Source organism: Dromaius novaehollandiae, chromosome 3 (genome assembly GCF_036370855.1).
Source record: "Dromaius novaehollandiae isolate bDroNov1 chromosome 3, bDroNov1.hap1, whole genome shotgun sequence".
NCBI classification, from domain to species: Eukaryota; Metazoa; Chordata; class Aves; order Casuariiformes; family Dromaiidae; genus Dromaius; species Dromaius novaehollandiae.
Window position 1 is genome coordinate 95,212,113 of NC_088100.1, and position 19,185 is coordinate 95,231,297.

The 19,185-nt window shown below is 34.4% G+C and overlaps 1 protein-coding gene across 5 annotated transcripts in view; it reads right to left on the reverse strand.

Moving 5' to 3' along the window:
- KIF6 (kinesin family member 6) overlaps positions 1–19,185 on the reverse strand; it is a 185,621-nt gene that overhangs the window by 80,630 nt on the left and 85,806 nt on the right. The window lies entirely within an intron of this gene.

Genomic DNA, 19,185 nt, shown 5'->3' on the forward strand with positions numbered 1-19,185 from the left:
AAGCTGAATTGTTTATTTATAATTTAGATCAGCACAGAAACAGAAGCCTACAAATGACAGTGAACATGAAGGAAAAATATGACAAACAACAAATAGAAAATTCTGAAAAGTCAACTAACATCATCAGACCATATACTTTTCCAAGTATTCTGTGAAAAATCAGAAACATACTGAGGCAGATGTTAGCATAAGCTCAGACTTTTTTCAGAAAATATTCTTACTGAGAAGTTCTGCATATTTAGAAATAACAAGACTGGCCTAAGTAGTCAGTGGGCACAACTGCAAACAAGCCAACTGTCTGAGGTTCCAAATAACAACTCTACATAAGTAATGAAAAAGTGAACACTGCAGGATGTCATGAGAACTACAGAAGCAAATAATCGCTCATTACATTAAGAATAAAATATTTAAAGGAATATCAAAAAGAAAAAAGGCAAAGCTTCCACCCAAAAATGACCTGATCACACAATTACAGCAGCAGCTGTTTATCACTCAGTACATACAGCCTTTGCCGTTTGGGAAAGGTACACACAATGATTGCCTATGTTTACCCTCACCTTAATTACTGCATTGGAGTGCTTTCAAAATATTTTTTCTTCTGTCTACAGTACATCTATTAAAAGCAATTTTTAACGACTTGACATAATTTCTACAGAAATCAACAGTTATAATAAGCACTTAGTATCCTGTCTTTCTATTAGGGAACAACTAGATCAATTATTAAAAGGTATAACAGAAATTCCATTTTCTGATTTCTCCATTACCTTATACTTCATAGCATTTATTTTTCTGATATTTTTCTGATATTATTATTCTGATATTTTTCTGACATAACAGAAGTATTTATTTTTCTCTCTAAACTTCAGCACTTGCAATATAATTTGCAAGAAAATGGTATTTTTTCCAAGATTTTCCATCTGATCACATTATGACTCATCACTTCTACTTTTTTCAAATGTACTGTGTTTTCCCTGTTAGCCTTTCTTAAATAGCCCCTTATTTGCAATAACCCTTTAAAAACCATTTGATACAAACCAACTTTTAAACTACTACTTTTCAAAAATCTTAAAAAGACCTACAATTAGACCCTAAGAGTAAGAGCATAAGAACATGAAGGCTGTGCTTATAGTTTAGTTAGCTATCCAACACTCTGAGGAGGGTAGTAGGCAGTGTTATTGAAATATTCTGGATTAACCTTAAGAGAGTAGGTAAAAAGAGAAGGACAAAAAATAGTAAGTGATTCAAAACCAGCAAGTTAGACTAGAAAAAGGTGAACTTGCAATAGAACAAAAACCAGCACCTGACCAGTCAGAGAAAATTTCAATATTTTTACAAGAATATGTTTAAAATTACATCTACTCATGTCTCCTTTTTGACTCAAAATTACAGCTGACCATTCTCCTTCCATTTTTCTGTGCTTTACGTCAGTAAATATAAGCATAAATAGAGGCTGATTACCAACCTTAGCTTTATAACCTGTGTGGTCATACAACACATTCTCTTGCATCTCAACTATGTTATGGCTGCATTGCCAATAAACGCTGCCTCCTTTTTTCCAGCCATTAAATGGACCACTGCAAAATGGACCCTAGTTAAGATAATATGGACCCTAGTTAAGATAATAGTTCCAATAATTATGTATAGGTATGCTCAACAGCTTTTTTTATAGTATTATTATATAAACAAATTATCAATTTGAAAATTAAATTATATGAAGCTGTTGTGACTAAACCCAGGAAAATAGATAAAGTATTTTGACACTTTGGGCAAACTTCTTTTTAGATGCTTTTGGGCATCCTTTCTCTACCCCTTAACATCCCTCTTTACACTTTCTTTCCTACCGTCCTCATTTTGCAAAAAAGCAAATTCCAGGAAATGAAGTTACTTGTTTGGATATGACTGCCAAAGCCACTTCCTGTACGCACTTGGCAGAAATGCTTGGGTAAAAAAAGCCTTATGACATTTTTCAATCCAACCAAGATGGGCATTCCATTCAGCCACACAAAAACTCAGTTTAGCCCCAGAACTGTATGGCAGTGTTATATATTTCACTGCTCAAAGTATTACAGTCCAGTAATAATAAATTCAATTTCACATGTGTCAGGTAAAATAGCATCAAACAGGTTCCAAACAACAAGCACAAATATCATTTTATCCTTCATCTTCTCTCAGATATTATTCCAATTCGGTATTTTGCTCCCCCCCCCATACTATCTACCACGTGAATGCACTATAAAGAGTAACTTACAAAAAGCCTGCAAAAAGACTGTTGATTAGAACATGGCATAACATAGTCACTGTTATACTCGGCACTGACACTATTTATACCTGATTCAGTAGTAGATAGAGAAGAAATATTTTATGAGAAAGGGTCTGTAACAAAACACCTGGACTGCTATAACAGAAAAGGACTGAATACATGATACCAATCAGATCAACTGAACAAGCTCTCAGTGACTGAATTTTATTGTTTTGGACTTTTTTAAGTGTTTCTCTAGGCTTTACTTCGCATAGTCTCTATAATGACAAAGTTAGCTCTTTGACCAAAATACAATTGTTCTAAATGAACTGTTTAAAAGTAACGAGACTGGAAAAAGTAATCTGCAGCTATTCTGGTCACTTTGACTCCAGAACAACTTCTTTATCTTAAGGACTAAAAAAAATTTGCTTAAGGGATAGCAATTAGGTATGCAGCACTTTAAAACTGTAAATTGTCTTCCTAAAGCCTGCTAAGTCCTTATGAAGCGCCATTAAACATAAAACATGCCCCAGTTCAGATCCCTGTCTCTCAGCCTTAGGTTCTTTCTCTGGAGTAACAAATAGATTGAGAGTGACAAGTGGTCACTTTCCAACTCCTATTTTTATTTTATTGTTCATGTCATTTGAAAACAGGTATTACTCTCTTTTTTCCCTAGCTATCTTCCAATTACAATCACTCTTGGTTCCACACTGCATTCCCCATTAACTCAACTCTTGCTTCCCTCCAACCTAGCACTGGGAATTCATTCTCTGTTCCCTGTCTCATTCTTAGCTTCACCAGGAATACACTCTAAGCCACACATCTGTCTGTCCTTCTCCATCCTGCTTATCAAAAATACTTTCCATCCATCCCTTCCCTTCCCTTTTTACCCCTGCCAAAACATTTTGTCCTCCTACAATTTAGATATTTGAGTGTGAGGCACTAAAACTGTTGTAATATCAATTGCTGCCACCTTCTACTAGCAAAGTTTCCTGGCAACCACAGCTTCAGAAACACATTTGCTATTTGTATCCAATACAAGGTCTCTTAATATGTTCAACCGAACAGATCAAACAGATTCATAATGTCTGAATGAAAAAAGCCCAGAAACAGAGTATCAGAGAGAAATTAAAAGCCTATCTTTTCCTCTTTTTCCTAAGTCCTTCCTCCCCTGCTTTAGACATTATCATTTAAATTTAAGAGCCAGCATTAAAGTTAATTTACCCAAAAGACTCTGCTTCTTCCACCTAAATATTAATTCAGTGGTGTAATATCAACAGCTACAACTAACAGCACCACTGATAGGACGTGTATTCAAATACATATATATATATATAAATATATATATATATATATATATAAAAAGTATATGTATAAAATCTCCTCTCATAGTGTGCATGCTTCAGTCTATTCCTTCCTTTTAAAATCTAGGGAAAAGCAGACTTGTAACAGCGTGGAAAGCTAGTTCTGAGGCACCAAATGGGGAAGCAAACAGAGGAAGACACTTCACAAACAATGGCCTGACCACAGATCTTCCCTATTATAATAGATGCCACTTCTAGCAGTGTTTCTTAAAGAGGCAGGTCTCAAAGGACCTATTAATCTATAGGCCAAGAGCTTCATCTCAGAAATAACTGCAACAAAGGAATACTGTAGAACTGTGCCATCACATGTACACAGAGTCCACTTCTATTTAACAGACAAGCAGCTACTTTTAAATTATACTGTTCCTAAATGATTTCAAGCTATAGCCCTAGATAAACAGAATATACTATAGCAATCAAACTCAGAGCAACAAAGGCATGAAGAAATGGAGCAAAATCATTAATTTGAAAAAAAAAATACTTATACAGTCCCTGTAAGTCACAGATGAAAACATGTTTTGTTATAGTAAGTACTCAAATGAGCTTGGAGTCTAAAAAGCTACAAACCTGTAGTACGAACCACAGGCAAACTTCCTCATCAAGTTTGGGACTGTAAGCCCTGAGTAGTATTTCCAGTTATTCCCATAATGTTGCATCAGTACCATCCGGATTGAAGTTGGTAGGTTAATACTCATTTAAACCCCAGTCTCAAAAAAGCAGATGACAAAATTTTTGATCAAAATCCAACAGGTCGTATTCCAATACACAGCCCTACTGAAATCCGTTCTTTAAGTGTTGAGAAAGTTTTTTTCTCTGAAAAAGACCTTACATTTTTATATCCAGCTTTATTTAATGTTAAATTCACTCACAGACATACCTAAGGACAACACCCAAGCAGCCTGCAAAGATTCATGAAGGAAGTCAGGAACAGGAAAGATATCCTTTTGACTTAACCTTGCCTCTTTAAACAGCAGGGTTTTCCTATAAGGTATTCTTTTAAGAATATTAAACACATTAAGGCTTTTATTCACAAAGAATCTTAACATTAATTTAATGTTCAATATGTGTTTAGCTTCCATTGACTTTATAACAAAACAATAAAATGCCTATATGCACTTCTTCAGAGATGCATTAAAAATATTAAAACATCATTAGTGCTTTAGAGAAGCCCTGACAATAAATCCTGCTGCCTTGAATCTATTCACTTTCTAAGTGCTTATCTTCTCGCTGACTAACTCTCCTGGCTTTGTAGGATAAACCCCCACATTGCAGACCCCCACGAGAGTGGAGGTTTAAGATATCTTGTGCCATCCTCCTCCTAAGCCATATGGATGTTTGAATCGTTAGGCTCTGATCTGACAGAAGCAGTTGTGCCCAGGAAACGTGCATGTGAAATATTTAGCTATAAATGTCAAAGTACTTATTATTTTAAATGTGCACACGGTCCTTGAGAAACCAGAAGGGGATTGGCCAGGTACATACACAGAATTATCATAGCAACTAAAAGTTGGAAGAAATACAAAACCTTTTCCTTAAATTCTAATTAACAGACATGAAAACAAGCTGAAGCACAAGTTATCCCACATCAGTCTATGTGGGGGGTTTTATACCTTCCTGTGAAGTTTTTGATGTTGGTTCTGACGCAGGTACTTCCAGCATTTTTATTTCAGGAGGGGGTGCTGCTATCTGTTTTGGCAGTGGCATAGGAACACACCCTTAGAACATTCAAGTTCAAGTAATTTCAAAGTACTGCTATGCTTTTTTTTCTTTAAGGAACACAAGCCACACAGGAAAAAAAAAATAAGTGATTTCAGCAGTTTAGCAGTCAGAAGTAAAAAGGACTTCCTATATGGAAAAAGAAAAGAAATTCTCTAATACAGTGGCTTTCTCTGTGCTGTATCTGCTACAATAAGAGAAGTTTTAGAAATTCTTAAGGAAAAAAAACTAAAAAAAGGTTATACAAACTGTTAAGACAATTTAAGCATAAAAGGCTACAATGAGATCTCCCTAAATCAAATACAAATTTTCAGAATACATGAAAATAATGAATGGTCAAAGAATGTTCATCAATCAGTTAATACAAAGCCATGAATAACATTTTAGGATATATTCTCTCACTGCCCCTTCTCTGGAGGCAAATACACAACACATTTATTTGGGGGGGAAATAGACACAGACACTTTCAAAAAGAAAACACCACTTGGAGACATACTGGATAACATCTCTTATATTACAAAAGATTAGGGGCACACTGACTTCATTGTTTTAAAGACAGTGGTTTTAAGAGAGAATTAAAGTTATGACTTCAGGCTTTATTTTTATATCCATTTCATAGACATTTTATATGCAACTAGTTTTATATGCATTTCATATGATATGGTTTGAAAGTATTTTCTTTTTGAAGTGACCACTGGATCCTCATAAATCCAAAAGGAAAAAACGTGGGTGCTAAACAGAATGTTAGAAAGTATAAACCAGTGCAAAGAGAAGATAGCATTACAGTTGAAACGCTCCAGTTCTTTACTGAAAAATCCCACATGAGCCTGTCTTAACTTTAAGAAAAACATAAAGCAGATATATACACACTCTAAAGGATGTCAAGAAATCAGTTCTCAATTTTTCATTGAAAGTTATTAATGCCAAAGACTGCTCATAATTTTCAACTATTGCCGTGATGAACCATACTCTGTGTTGCTGAAAATTGTACTGAGACAAATATGCATAAAGCGGTTTGATTTCTATTGTGGGAAAAGCACAACGCAGACAGTTTCTTCCTAAAATAGTGTGTAAATATATATTATAAATAGAAAAGAAAGTTAATCTCTGCTTTTTAGATTTTTCATAAAGTTTACCATTAGTTCCCCAATGATAAACTGATGTTCTTGAAGGCTTTTACCTCTAGGTGATAAAAAGCCTATAATGGAAGCAGTAGCTACTATGTAATAGGTATAATAAAATAAAGTGTAGAAGATTTCAAACATGGCACCCAGGTTATTAGACCTCCTATTAACAGCATGTTAAGATTCATATTAAGATTTTCAGATGACTTTTCTGTATTATCTTTGCCTAGAGCTGAACTTTAGAATACACTTTTTGAGCTGAACATTATCTGAAGGAATTATGGAATGACAATAAACATTAAAAACACTATGATAGTAACAGTAAGCAAGTTCAAAAACACACAGAGGGAACAGTAGCTCAAAGGCCAGGTAGTGACCAAACGGGAAAGGTTTGAGATTATCACACACAAGATTGCATAAAATCAGTGAGAATACTGATTGTAGACAACGATTGACCTTTCTCTATGGTAGGATGCTAGAAAAGACAGTAAAAAATGAAATTTGGCTTTATTTGAATGCTAGTTTAGTAAAAGTATGTTAAAAAAAATCAAGAAGAGAGCTCACACTAGAAGTACGAATACAATTATTTGACCTAATACCATAAAAAGATACTTCTGTAAACGCATTGCCCAAGTCACCAAATGACTCACTTTTACATAAGTCACGTTACTAGTATAACAGAAAAACTAGTGATAGGGAGAAAAAGAAACATAAGCATGCAATAAGATAGAAGTGGACATTTTTGAACTTTGTCATGACTAGCTTTCATCTTTCACTATATCACTCAGAGATGTGATTTGAAGAACTGGAATTCCTGCTAAATGCTTACCAACATGAGGTCACCTCTTTAGCTTTGGATGCATCTCCACTGTTTGGTTTTGCTTCTGTTTACTGAACACCACTTCAGCTACAAGACAGCAGCCATAATCACCTATATCTCAGTGATCTTTGGTTGCACAGAGGCTCACAAAAACCATTTTTATCTTTTTGTATAATCGGAACAACTTTCTCACCTGCTTTAATTTACGGAAGTGTTGGATCATCTCCTACCTGCATCTAGTAACAAAAAGATCTAAGACTGTTTTCAATGTAGCTCTTGCTACATCCGAGCATCTCAGCCACAGATTTTCAAGGCTGGTCCTGTGATGAAAATCAATGAGAGCTTTTACCTAAACTAGGAGTAAGAACTACAGAACTCACTGCACAACATCACGTAGGACCAAATATCACCTTAGCTCTCACTGTGTAGCTCATTCTCTTCTTCCACACCAAACTCAATGGCACTCCAAACCTTTTCAAATGAAGCTAAAAACTGCATAAACCCCTGCTGAGAAGGCATCATTCTTTTAAAAGTATGTTTCTGAACACAGAAAAACAAAGTGGCTAAAAAGGAACAAAACAAAAGGCACTGTTAAAAAATAGATGTCTCAGAGTTAGAACTGTAAGACAGAAAAAGATGATGCATCAGAAATGAGTGAACAGTGTTTGATTTATTCCACAGAAGCATCCAAAAGTTTAAGAGCTGTATTCTCATTGAGGTAAACAGTCATAGTTCCAATGACTTCAAAGGAAAAATTGCGCACTTACAGAAGCAAAAAGCCTAAAGTATTTGTCTGAAGCTTAGCTTAACCTGCTAAATATATTGCAAATATCTGGAAAAAGTAGGGCTTTGTGGGACATTTCCAATAATTTATAGTTTGGGTTTATACTGAAATATGCTGAGACTAGTCTCCCAAGGCAATATCTACTTCTGTTTGGAAAAGGATGTGAAAAGCCATTTTCAAAATTAAACCCACAACCAAAAGAGAAACCAAACTTTTTTGACTATTTCATTATTTAGCAGAATTAGCAGTATCTGCTCAGAAATAACTGAAGATTAAGCTAACAGGAAGAGCTTCTCATATTTTGTACTACCCATATGCATAGACAATGTGCACATAATGGCTCTATGACAAGGCACTGTAGTCTCTTAGGACTGATGTTCATAATAATAACAATATAGAAGAAGTTGCACAGATGCATTTGCCAAATCTGACGGCCAATAAATAAGGGAATTCAATCACCCTTCAAATACACACGAGCTTTCAGAAGTATATTTTATTGCTAAAATACCAAGAGTTGAAGAGCTTCCTTCTGTCACAAAAAGAAAAAAACATCTTTAAGAAGTTAGTCTGAAGAAATCAATAGCTTTTTTAGACAGCCAAAATATGGCTAATGAATCAGGAAGGCAAAAAGATTTGAAATAGTAGAGAACTTCAAGAGAACACTAGGTTACTTTTCAGCAGACTAATCTGGATAAGGAAAGAGTAAACTAGCACAAAAATACTGGCAAGTTTTCCCATCTAAACAGGCTCAAGAGGAAGGCAGTAAAAAATGCCAAAAGCATCTTTAACAAGCTTCCAAACATACGTTTCACATCAGAAGAGATTCCCAGCTGAGAAGCAGAGAGAAAGACATGATGGGCATCTCAGACAAGCCAGAAATCTTTTGTAAAACCAAATAAATGTGGGGAAAGAAAAAGCTGTTGATGGCCATATAAGCAGTAAGTGGTTTTGCATAACATCATTTTCAATATATAATTAAGTTTCAATGTCTCTGAAAAATTAATGAAAGTAATGTAATGATCCGCTCCCCACTCTCAGTAAATCCTTCCAACTTAAAAAATCAGCCTTTGATGTTGCAAATGGAGATCTAGCTCCAGAAGGCAAAAGCTGGGCTTCATCTCCTAAAAATAATGCTATGTCCATATTTATAAACACTTAGTTAAAATGACAGAAATCCTAACACACAGGGCTTTATCTTAGAAAGCCAATTGCAAGAGCTCACTTAACTTTAAATCTTACAACACGTATTTATATTATATTTCTTTGTAATGAAGAATAGTCATCCATTGTTGCTTACATAGATGTTTCTATACAATTTCAAACTTCTTAACACATTCATTTTTTACTGTTCACCCATCACAGTGAGTTCAACTCAAAGTCCTTACTCAAGCAAAACTTGCAACAAACTCACTAGAAGTTCTGATGAAACAAAGCTTTTGGAAGCAGTACAGTTAGAATAATAGATTTTGAGAAAAAAAATCCAAAAACAAAAGTTAGCTCAGACTCCTATAAATACAAGTTATAACAGTGAACAGTATGATATTCTTCTTTGTATTTATTGCAACCAACTTTTAAAGAAATCTATCTTGCTCTAGAAAGTGTTTCTTTGATAAATTTGACTTTTAAATTTTCTTCCTTTCACAAGATTAAAAAGGGAAGTAAAACAGTGATCTTTAAGATAGTCAGAGTTACCAAAGGGTATAAAAGCACAAGAAAAATTTAAAAAGGCAATTAATCCCATGAATACATGCTACAAAAAATGCACTTAAAAGTTAGACATGCACTCGTCTTTATTACCAAGGTTGGAGCCTTAGCAATACATGTTTTGCCTTGTGACTTGAAATACCAGAAAATAACTGTTAAATTTATCAAATGTACAGTCCTATAAGGGTTTTTTAAATAGCTAAATCTAAAGCAGAGGACTCTGGTACTTCCTGCTTGATCCTAAAACTTGCCAATAATGAAAATGTTTTGTAGCAGAAAATCACCCTATGTTACAGGAAATGCTTATTATTTAAGAAATTAGCTACATGAAGTGCTAGTGTTTCATTTTTAGTATTAGTTGCAGAAGTATAACAGTAGTAATGAAATATTCAATACATCTTACTGGTAGGTCAGCTGAAGAGTGACTAGAATACGTGATTTTGCCTGGATCCATAACCGAAAATGTCTCTCATTCTTTTCTGAGTGATGCTGAACTCAACCTGAGAAAAATCAACCATGAGCCTGAAAAATGGCCTAAAGGCAGCACTGAGCTCTTTTCTTTTGACTAAATAGCAGTAAAATGGGTACAGCTGTTTGGAGGCAAATGGCCTCAGCAATGACCACAGTGTCAAGAGATTGGCCCCAGATATCCCAAAGCACTACAAGGCACCCAAAAGACCCGAAGAAACACATATGTTTGACTGCTAAGCACTTAATTTTTCTGGTGGGTTGAGACCTGTTTCTTCCAAATCGAAGGACACAGAAGAGATTACGATGGGAAAACCTCCATCAATTCTTTCCATTAGGGAGCTTTCTATGGGTTTTCCAACAATAGAAGGAAGCTTTTCCCCTAAATTATTACACGAATATATAAAATAGCCAAGATAAATATTTTGAAAAGTCTTAATACGAGATGAAAATATTTAGCTTTCCGAATTGAGCAGTTGGTGTGTTATCATCACTACTACCCTGCTATTCATAATCACCATCTGTTTATAGAATCCATCTCTTGCTTCTCATTCTAAAGTCAGCTTGTCAGCCCTTCAGCAGGAATGTTCTTTTTCGTACATGCTTGCACAGTGCCTAGTAAAAAATAATCCTAAACCCTGAATGGGATGCACAGCAGGTAAGATCTCCACCAAACTCTCAAAAAACCTCAAAAACCTTCTCAGTGAAAGATAAAGGAAGTTGCTAAAAATGGTCAAAACACGATCCTAATAAATTTTTTTGTGAGAGCAAAATAATTTCTCTCAAGCCCATCAGCATATACAACTATTTGAAGCTATTACTAAGATTTATTGTGTTCTTTGAATGTTACAATATTCACACTGTTTTCTGGTAACCAAGTTGTTTATATTTCAGGAGTAAAACAAATCCAGCAGGAGGAAAAATGATATCATATGTCTCTCACACTGACAGAATTATGCTACAAGCAAGCAGGAATCTGAGGACCATTTCAAAATAAGACTTGTCTATACAGGAAAAATGTTGTTATACACTAAAAATCAAATTCAACACAGTATTACTCACTCCAGTGTCATGCATGATGAAGTCTGACTTTTTCTTATTTTGCCAGGTTCATTGATACTTCAACTTATCCTGAAACTACCAGTTTATAATAATGGCATCATATCATGAGAAAGATTATATGTAGCTCTATGTTAGAGTTAGGGCTTCACATACCAGGACTCTAATAGACATAAATTATGAATAAAATCAGAGCTAAAGTACAGACTTTAAAATGAACAAGATTATTGGGACTTAATATAAAAACGTTTAAGCCTCTGTAAAACTCAGTTTATTGCACCAATAATTTATCTTTGCATTTTCTGGAATTCTCATCTGAAACATTAATTAAATTCATAGCCAAAGAGTTATGTTTGTTGCAGATTTATGAAAGATATCATGCTGCAATAAATAATAGCAGACACCCAGCCCAGCTACTAAGTTACAGTGTTTTGCTCATTCTTCCTCATGTAGTTATGTCTTTATGATTTACAGTGTTCTCTGATTAAAATGGGTATTACAAAATAAGTTCTCCTCTTTCATGGCATAACTGTTGGACTAACCTAAAAAGTTCTGGTCTGTTCACTCTAAACTGACTGTCTTATGCAATCTGTGAAGGCTCTTCAGCGATAGGAGCTGGCCTGCCAAAATGTCAGCTGCTGGCAACCTTCCAGTCTTAACAGACAGTGCTGCACTGCTGCCTCACTGAATCACAGCAGCATGATACCTAGCACTCCCTCCTAAAAGAAGTCTCTTGGGATCCAAGAACAGCAAATCTGTCAGCATATAAACTGGTATTATTTTCAGCTGGATTTGTAACCCATCGTCACCAGCAAAACCTAGGACATTACTAGGACACCACAGTTGCGTATTCCTCTGCTTTAATCACCAAGGAGAACACCCTGAAACAGACTGTAATACATACTGAAAACCACTGAATATCAGCCCTGACCTACAGAAACATTTAAACAAGCAGTTAAAGACATTTCTGTCCAGAAAAAATTCCATTTAATATGAAATCAACTCTTTATAACTTGGTATTTATTAGTAGTAAATCAATAAGATATAGTAGTGCTGGTGGTGTTAGGCTTTGTTTCTCTTTATGTTTCTACACTTCCTACCTTTAAAGGCTACTATTTAGAGTTTCGGGCAGACAGAAAGTGAGAAAAAAATACAGTGTAGAGGAACATAAATATAAGGACTCATATATCAAGCTTTCAAAGACAGCATGTTATGCATTGAAATTCAGTTTCTGTCTGAAAGAGCATACAAATTCAATTCAGCATGGACTAAGAGAGTCAGAAGTGCGTCTATATAGATAAGGACAGACAGTCATATATCCACTCATTCATCTTCCAAGCCAGTCCACAATGAAACAGCTTTGGCCCAAAAGCCATTTTCTTGATGTGTTGAGCTCAAGACAAAAACTTTCCTCTTAACACAGATCATTAGCTCAGGCTCAGCACTGAAACAATATGGCTACATTGCTTCTGCTTAAATTGGTGCCTGGATGGGATAGAACAGAAACGTGAATGCCTGCATTTTTACAAGGAGACACATCCCTGGACCAGATAAGGAAAAAATAGTAAAAACAGGTTTCACCACAGAAATGTCAGTTCTATCACAGACTAGAATTTTTACCAGAGATGCAACTTTCTGTGTATGTTCACAAGGCTGCCTATGTTCTTGTGCTTATCCTACTTTTCATATATTTTGCAGCGGAAATGACTTTTTCTCAGGGACTGGTTAACAGGTAAGTCTGGAGAATTTACGAAGCAAAAGTAACAGCAAACCTAGTGTGAAAATAATGGAATGAAATTATCCTACTTTCAGTGACAGAACAGTAAAGATCTGTGCATACAAAAGTTAAACTTACAGATCATATCAACTGTAAAATAAAAGGTTCTAAATAAAATTCATAACCTTTATGAATCCAAATACTAGCTCATCTCTTCTGCAAATATTTCACTAAAGGTTTTTCTTCATATATTTTCTCTTAGTTTCCTTGTTTAATTGTTTTCAAGATAAAGAACTGAGATAGGAAAATGGAAAATACTACATTCAGCTGTCATTTACAGTTAGAATAATATCAGTAAAAACATTATTTAAATTAAAATTACTGAGTAAATAGCTCTGTAAGGCTTTAGAATCATCACTTAGTGTAGCATTGAGAGGCTGATTGTACAGCTGAGGCAACAGAAGTAAAAAAGAAAGTTTGCAAACTAACTAGGTTGTTAAAATAGTTAAAGAACATTTGAGATATCCTAAATGCTGTAAACTGAAATCTTCATAAATGATGTAAAGTATGGAAAGTGTTTAAATGATGAAGAATAGCTTTAATATTACACTAAAGGTTCTACTTGGAATTTCTACACCTTCGCTCAGGCCCAAGCTCTTTCACACATCTTTAGCAAATCCTTACTGACTATAGACAAGGAGACATATGTACATAGTTCAGATGGATTTTGTATGAAATAGGTTAATAATTACGAATATTATCTTCAGGTTTGCAATATGTAAGGAATGATGTCTCATCTCCTCTTTTCTTCTCTCTCTCTCTCTGATGAAATGTCAGGAAAGAATTCAAAGACAATCACCATCTAATCTTCTTCTGAAATATCAGTCTTTGCCAAAGCAGAATGCAGGAGACAAAGCTCAATGATCCAGTCATTTGAACTAACATGCTGGTTCCTAGAACCAGGTTCAAAGAACAGACTCACATACACACACAATTGTTTGCAAGAAGTGAGAGTATAATATCAAGGCAGAGAATTTGCTAACACTGAAGAATAAATAGCATTACATAAAAGATGTAATTGTACTAGTTATTTATTGATAAAATATAGCTACTTTTTGCCTACACATTTCTGAGATTATCAAAAGTTATGTGCTATGAGGAAATAATTCTATTTGGTTAATATCATTATGACACCAAATCAAGTAACTTCTTCCTATAAAATAAGAAACAAGGAGCATGATAAATAGGAAAAGTAGGAGGCCAAGAGGTGTTCTCAGCTGCTGAGCAACTCAGGGTGAAATGAAGCAATATGAAAGAGCATTCTATACAGAAACTGAAAGAGGTATAAGAGAGGACTTGAAAACAAATTCTCAATCTCTCCCTTGTTTAGGAGATAAATAAGAAACAACATACACAGGCATTGTTGTAAAGCAGCACATGCGAGGTCAACTTGCATCCTGTACAATAAGTGGCAGTATGGCAGTGTTAGATAATTCAAAAGAGTATGTGAAGTACCCACTGTGAAAAAAGGTGGTAAGATCTGCTGTAGAACTCATCCTGATCTCTTATCACTGGAGATCAGTTTAAGACCTGAAAAAGTTTTAATACTCTTTCTTTCAATGATCTTTAGCATTCTTTTATAGCAGTATTTTACTCTAATTCCTGACTACTTAGTTTCATCAGTAGCCTCTTGTACAATATCTGATTATACCTTTCGATAAGCTGATTATGTTAACCACTTCTTAATTCACCACGTGAATGACATGTTTAAAAAAATCTCAGAGTGAATAAGAAGTGAATTTCCTTCACAGAAACTAGAATAAACAGCACTACTAAGATTTCAATTTCTAATTTTTTTAGTATTCTGTTCTTAAGGATAGTTCTGGTTCTTTCATATGTACGAAGCTTGCAATATACAACTCTTGTAAATCCATTTGTTCCTTCTAAATTATCACAGATGGTAAGCAAGAGAGAAGTTATTTCCCATTCCTGCATGCAATCTCTTCCAAAATAAGGCTGTAATCCTGCAAAAGTTTGAGAGTTCACAAACAAAACAAGAAGTATGACAATTGACTGCTAGTTCAACTACTAAGCAATTTTAAAGGATATTCAGCAATGTTAAAGAGATCTATTCTCTATCCATATGAGGAGGCTGGCAAAATCTAAATTTTCCACTTGCCAGTTGACCTGACTTCATTTGGAGCTGCAGATTGTCTCTTTCCTTTCAGTTAAAAGGATTCTTTACAAAACCCCCCCTGTGTACAGAAGTACAATTCATGAACATGTAAAGCAGATATACATGAGACAAGCTTTTCTCTACTAACAAAAACATAAGCAGTTTTAGAGGCTATTTTATTTGAAATATTAAATTAGAAAATAAATAAAACAAGCAGCTACACAACCAAATAACTGTCTACTATGATTGGAAGTTGTGCTATGTGGGTTTTGAAACTAACAATTTGCAAGAGTATTACTATTTATTGTCATTTAACCAACTAGATGGTGTAAGAAACTGCAATGCTTAACAGTTAACCACCATAAAAACTCCTTTATTTATACACAATCCATGCTAACTGGTCAATATAATTTGCACTGTTTGAGCTGCTGTTTCTGTAAAGATCTAAGTACATACTTGATAAATCCCATGGTATTATTTTTATGGGTAAAGTTAAACACACCCTTAAAACGTTGTAAAATCAGGCTCTAGCAATGGCTTCAACTAGTCTGGAAATCTGTTACGCAGAAGTATGTGTTTTTCCAAAATATTAATGTTAATATTATTGCTAATAATACTGCAGTAATTAGCAATATACAAATTGCACTGCTTTTTCCTCATCTTTAAAAAACGACTGTTCTGGAATCTAACGACTGCAGTATTTAATCGCATATTTGCTTCATCATTAGATAGAACAAATGAGATAAACCAAGTCTGAGGCATACAAATGTGTCCAGGTCTGAGTCCGATAGGAAAGAAAGCTATATTCTAGCCATTAGCAGAGCTGAGTTTTGGCTGCCATAGAATGCACTTATGTATCTTTGCAGTGTTATAGCTTTATAATAAAGTAGAAAACTAGTAATAGACATCTGAAATTTTATAGCATTTCACAGCTAAGGATATCAAAAAGTAACTTGCCTACAAAGAAACTGGGACGTTCCATATGGACACACTGTTTCTGTTTATGTGATATTGATCCAGCAGTACTTGTCCTGGTACTCGTTTTCTCTTTGCTCACTATTACTCTCAGAACTTTGTTTTAAAACTCTGCATACATTTACAAGTGTTACATGGTGAATTTTTCTCAAACATGTCTCTTGGTACCACACAGTGGTACTCAACAGTGAAATTCCTACATGCTGATTTGAAAAATACATAGTTTGCAGTCTATTTTTCAGGTACTTTTTTATATAAATGGTATTTATAATACAAAGCTAAATATTGACGCTTCTTATCTAGGAACTTTTAGAAATCGAACAAAGAAAAATAAAGTTATTTATACACTAGGGAGAAAATACTATCATTCTCAGTAGAGACACAAAGGAGTGAAACTCATTATATTCCAGCAAAGACAAGTGGTCTCCCAAAGGTGTATTTAAGGCATGCTGGCAGGTCTGTACAGGTTGTATTATTAACAATGTTCTTATTAATTTTTAAGTTTTGTAACTAACTCTAAAGTATTTTCCAGCACAATACCAGAAACCTTTCAAGAAATAATTTTGTAAGACATTATCATTAGAACAGCTATACATAATAGAAATCCATATGCTGCCAACATGACTGGATTAGACTTGGAGCTGAATGTCAAGCTGCTCTAAAGGAGTGCAGTTTAACATATACAGCCACTTACAGTAGTGGCTGTGTATGCAGTGGCCAAAAATGTCTTTTTATTTATCCACAGCGCTCTGAGCAATATGACAAAAAATTAAAAAAATTAATTAACAAGTGAGCGTGAAGGAGGACTTCCACGTTCACATCTAGAATTTTGGTTATTGAGGACCTTCTTGTTTTCATGTCCACACTGAATGTCATTCCAGGATATCGGAACCTGACCCAAAACCGATTGTTCCAAAAGCAAGCAGTTTATGTTTTTAAAAGTAAATACCCATGTAGCCAAATTACGGAGACACATTAGGACACAAATTGTGATCAGTGCAGATCCACTATTTAGCAATTTTCACAACATCTAGGAGAAGACAGTAGTCACCAAAATCATTAACCAGTTCACTGACAGAAAAGTAACAAGTGCACACTGCTTTTATTATAATAATGGAAGCTGCTCTCCTCAACTATAAAGAGTACATAAGGAATTTAAACTAAACTAATTCCAGGGCACTAGCCATCTTTTCTAATCTCATATTAAAAGTTTAAACAGATTCAACTGGTTATGTCATCTAAAAAGCTAATGAGACTGAATCCCTCTTTCTGCTGCAAAAAGACTAAGTGAGAATCACAAAAAAATGATTCAGTCAGAGAATTCACAGTCATGAGAGTTCCACTACATTCAGCTACACTAACACTAATTAAAACGTTAACATACCTTCAGCTTTCATTAGCAGTATTTAGATTCAGATCCTCCAACCTCCAACAGTTGCATCTGTGCTCAAACATTTTTAAGGAACTAATATATGTGTTACAGGATACAAAAGCTGATTCATCGAGTAAAGTTTTCTGCGTGGACGGTGAATAAACTGGATGAATATAAATATTACTAGCAATTTATGCATATCCAGTTTAAAAAATCTAGGCTTTTAATTACAGTTAGTGTATTTTATATGAATGTACTTTATAATATCATGTTTTAAGACACTATGATTTGCTATGTGCTTACATTTCCGTTATTATAGCATAATAATTAAAATATTTATTATGTATATGGTCATTGGTCCTTCAAATACAAACACACGGAGTTTCTTTAAGCCCAAACTTTTTTTTAATATATACTCCCAGCATAAATGTAAAAGAAACTCCAATGGCTTAAAAATGTAAGAGCTGATAGAGCTAAAACAGCAAAGTAACAAACATAATTTCAGGATACAAATAGAATCATTGTTTCTTAACACATAACAGAATCACACAGAATAACAGAACACACATAGAAATATAAAAACACTATGACCACTGCAATGGGAATAACACAGCTCTTCTCAGCACTGGAGCTGAACATACTGGCTTCCTCATTATTTCAATGAAATAAAAACAAAGAATAAAACAAAACAATTTCATAACCTTTCACTGTCTTTGCTGAATGTTTTGAGACCCCATACATCACACATAGTCTGTAGTGAACTATGAATACCATCTAATTTTACTTCCATACAAAATATTTGAAAGAGGAGACATTGGCCACATTAATCAGTAATAAGAAAGCATTTTTAAATCACAGCTAGTGTGACTGATTTTCTAGTTGAAATAAAGGAAATATCAATATGGTGCTACAGAAGTGTACCTTTTTTAAGCCACCTATAGCAACATACACTAGAAGGAAAAAGGATACAATTTTTTTAAACTCACGCCAACTAATTAATTGCACACACAATAATACTTTAACCATTTAATTGGTTAAAAGAAGCACTGTGAACTTAATGGAGCATTCAAAATTTACTTCTAGTGTACTAGTTGCTAGAGTAACAGTGTAACTGCTACCAAAATCCTTGTTGTGCAGAACACACTTTACAGACAGAGTGTTGTGTCTTTATTGAAAAGAAAACTGTAAAGAAGTAAATAAGTTTACAGCCACTCACAGAATGAGAAAGCCATATAATACATAATCATATACAAAAAGTCTCATCTAAAAAAAAAAATTACCTTCTCATCCCATGTAACTCTCTCTAAGACTCATTGTGCTAAGAGGACATGAATCAATTATATTTACTTTTACTTATTGATTAACCAAAGACAATACTTCATCATGGTGGCAGATTGCCTGTGCCATCCATCTGTCCCAAATAATTCTTTTTTCAATGAACAGCATTTGGTATGTTTACCTATGAAATTTTGCAGAACAGCTCTATTAGAATAAAGCATGAATAACAATGAACTGGTTTTACTACAAAAGACTAAAGACTAACAGAGTAAAATTTTTTTATAAGACAATAGTACTCATTTGTTGATGAGTGCATTACCATATGGTAAAGCTGTGCTGAGTGTGCTATCTATACTAAATGAACACACTATTTAAGAATTCAGCTGTTT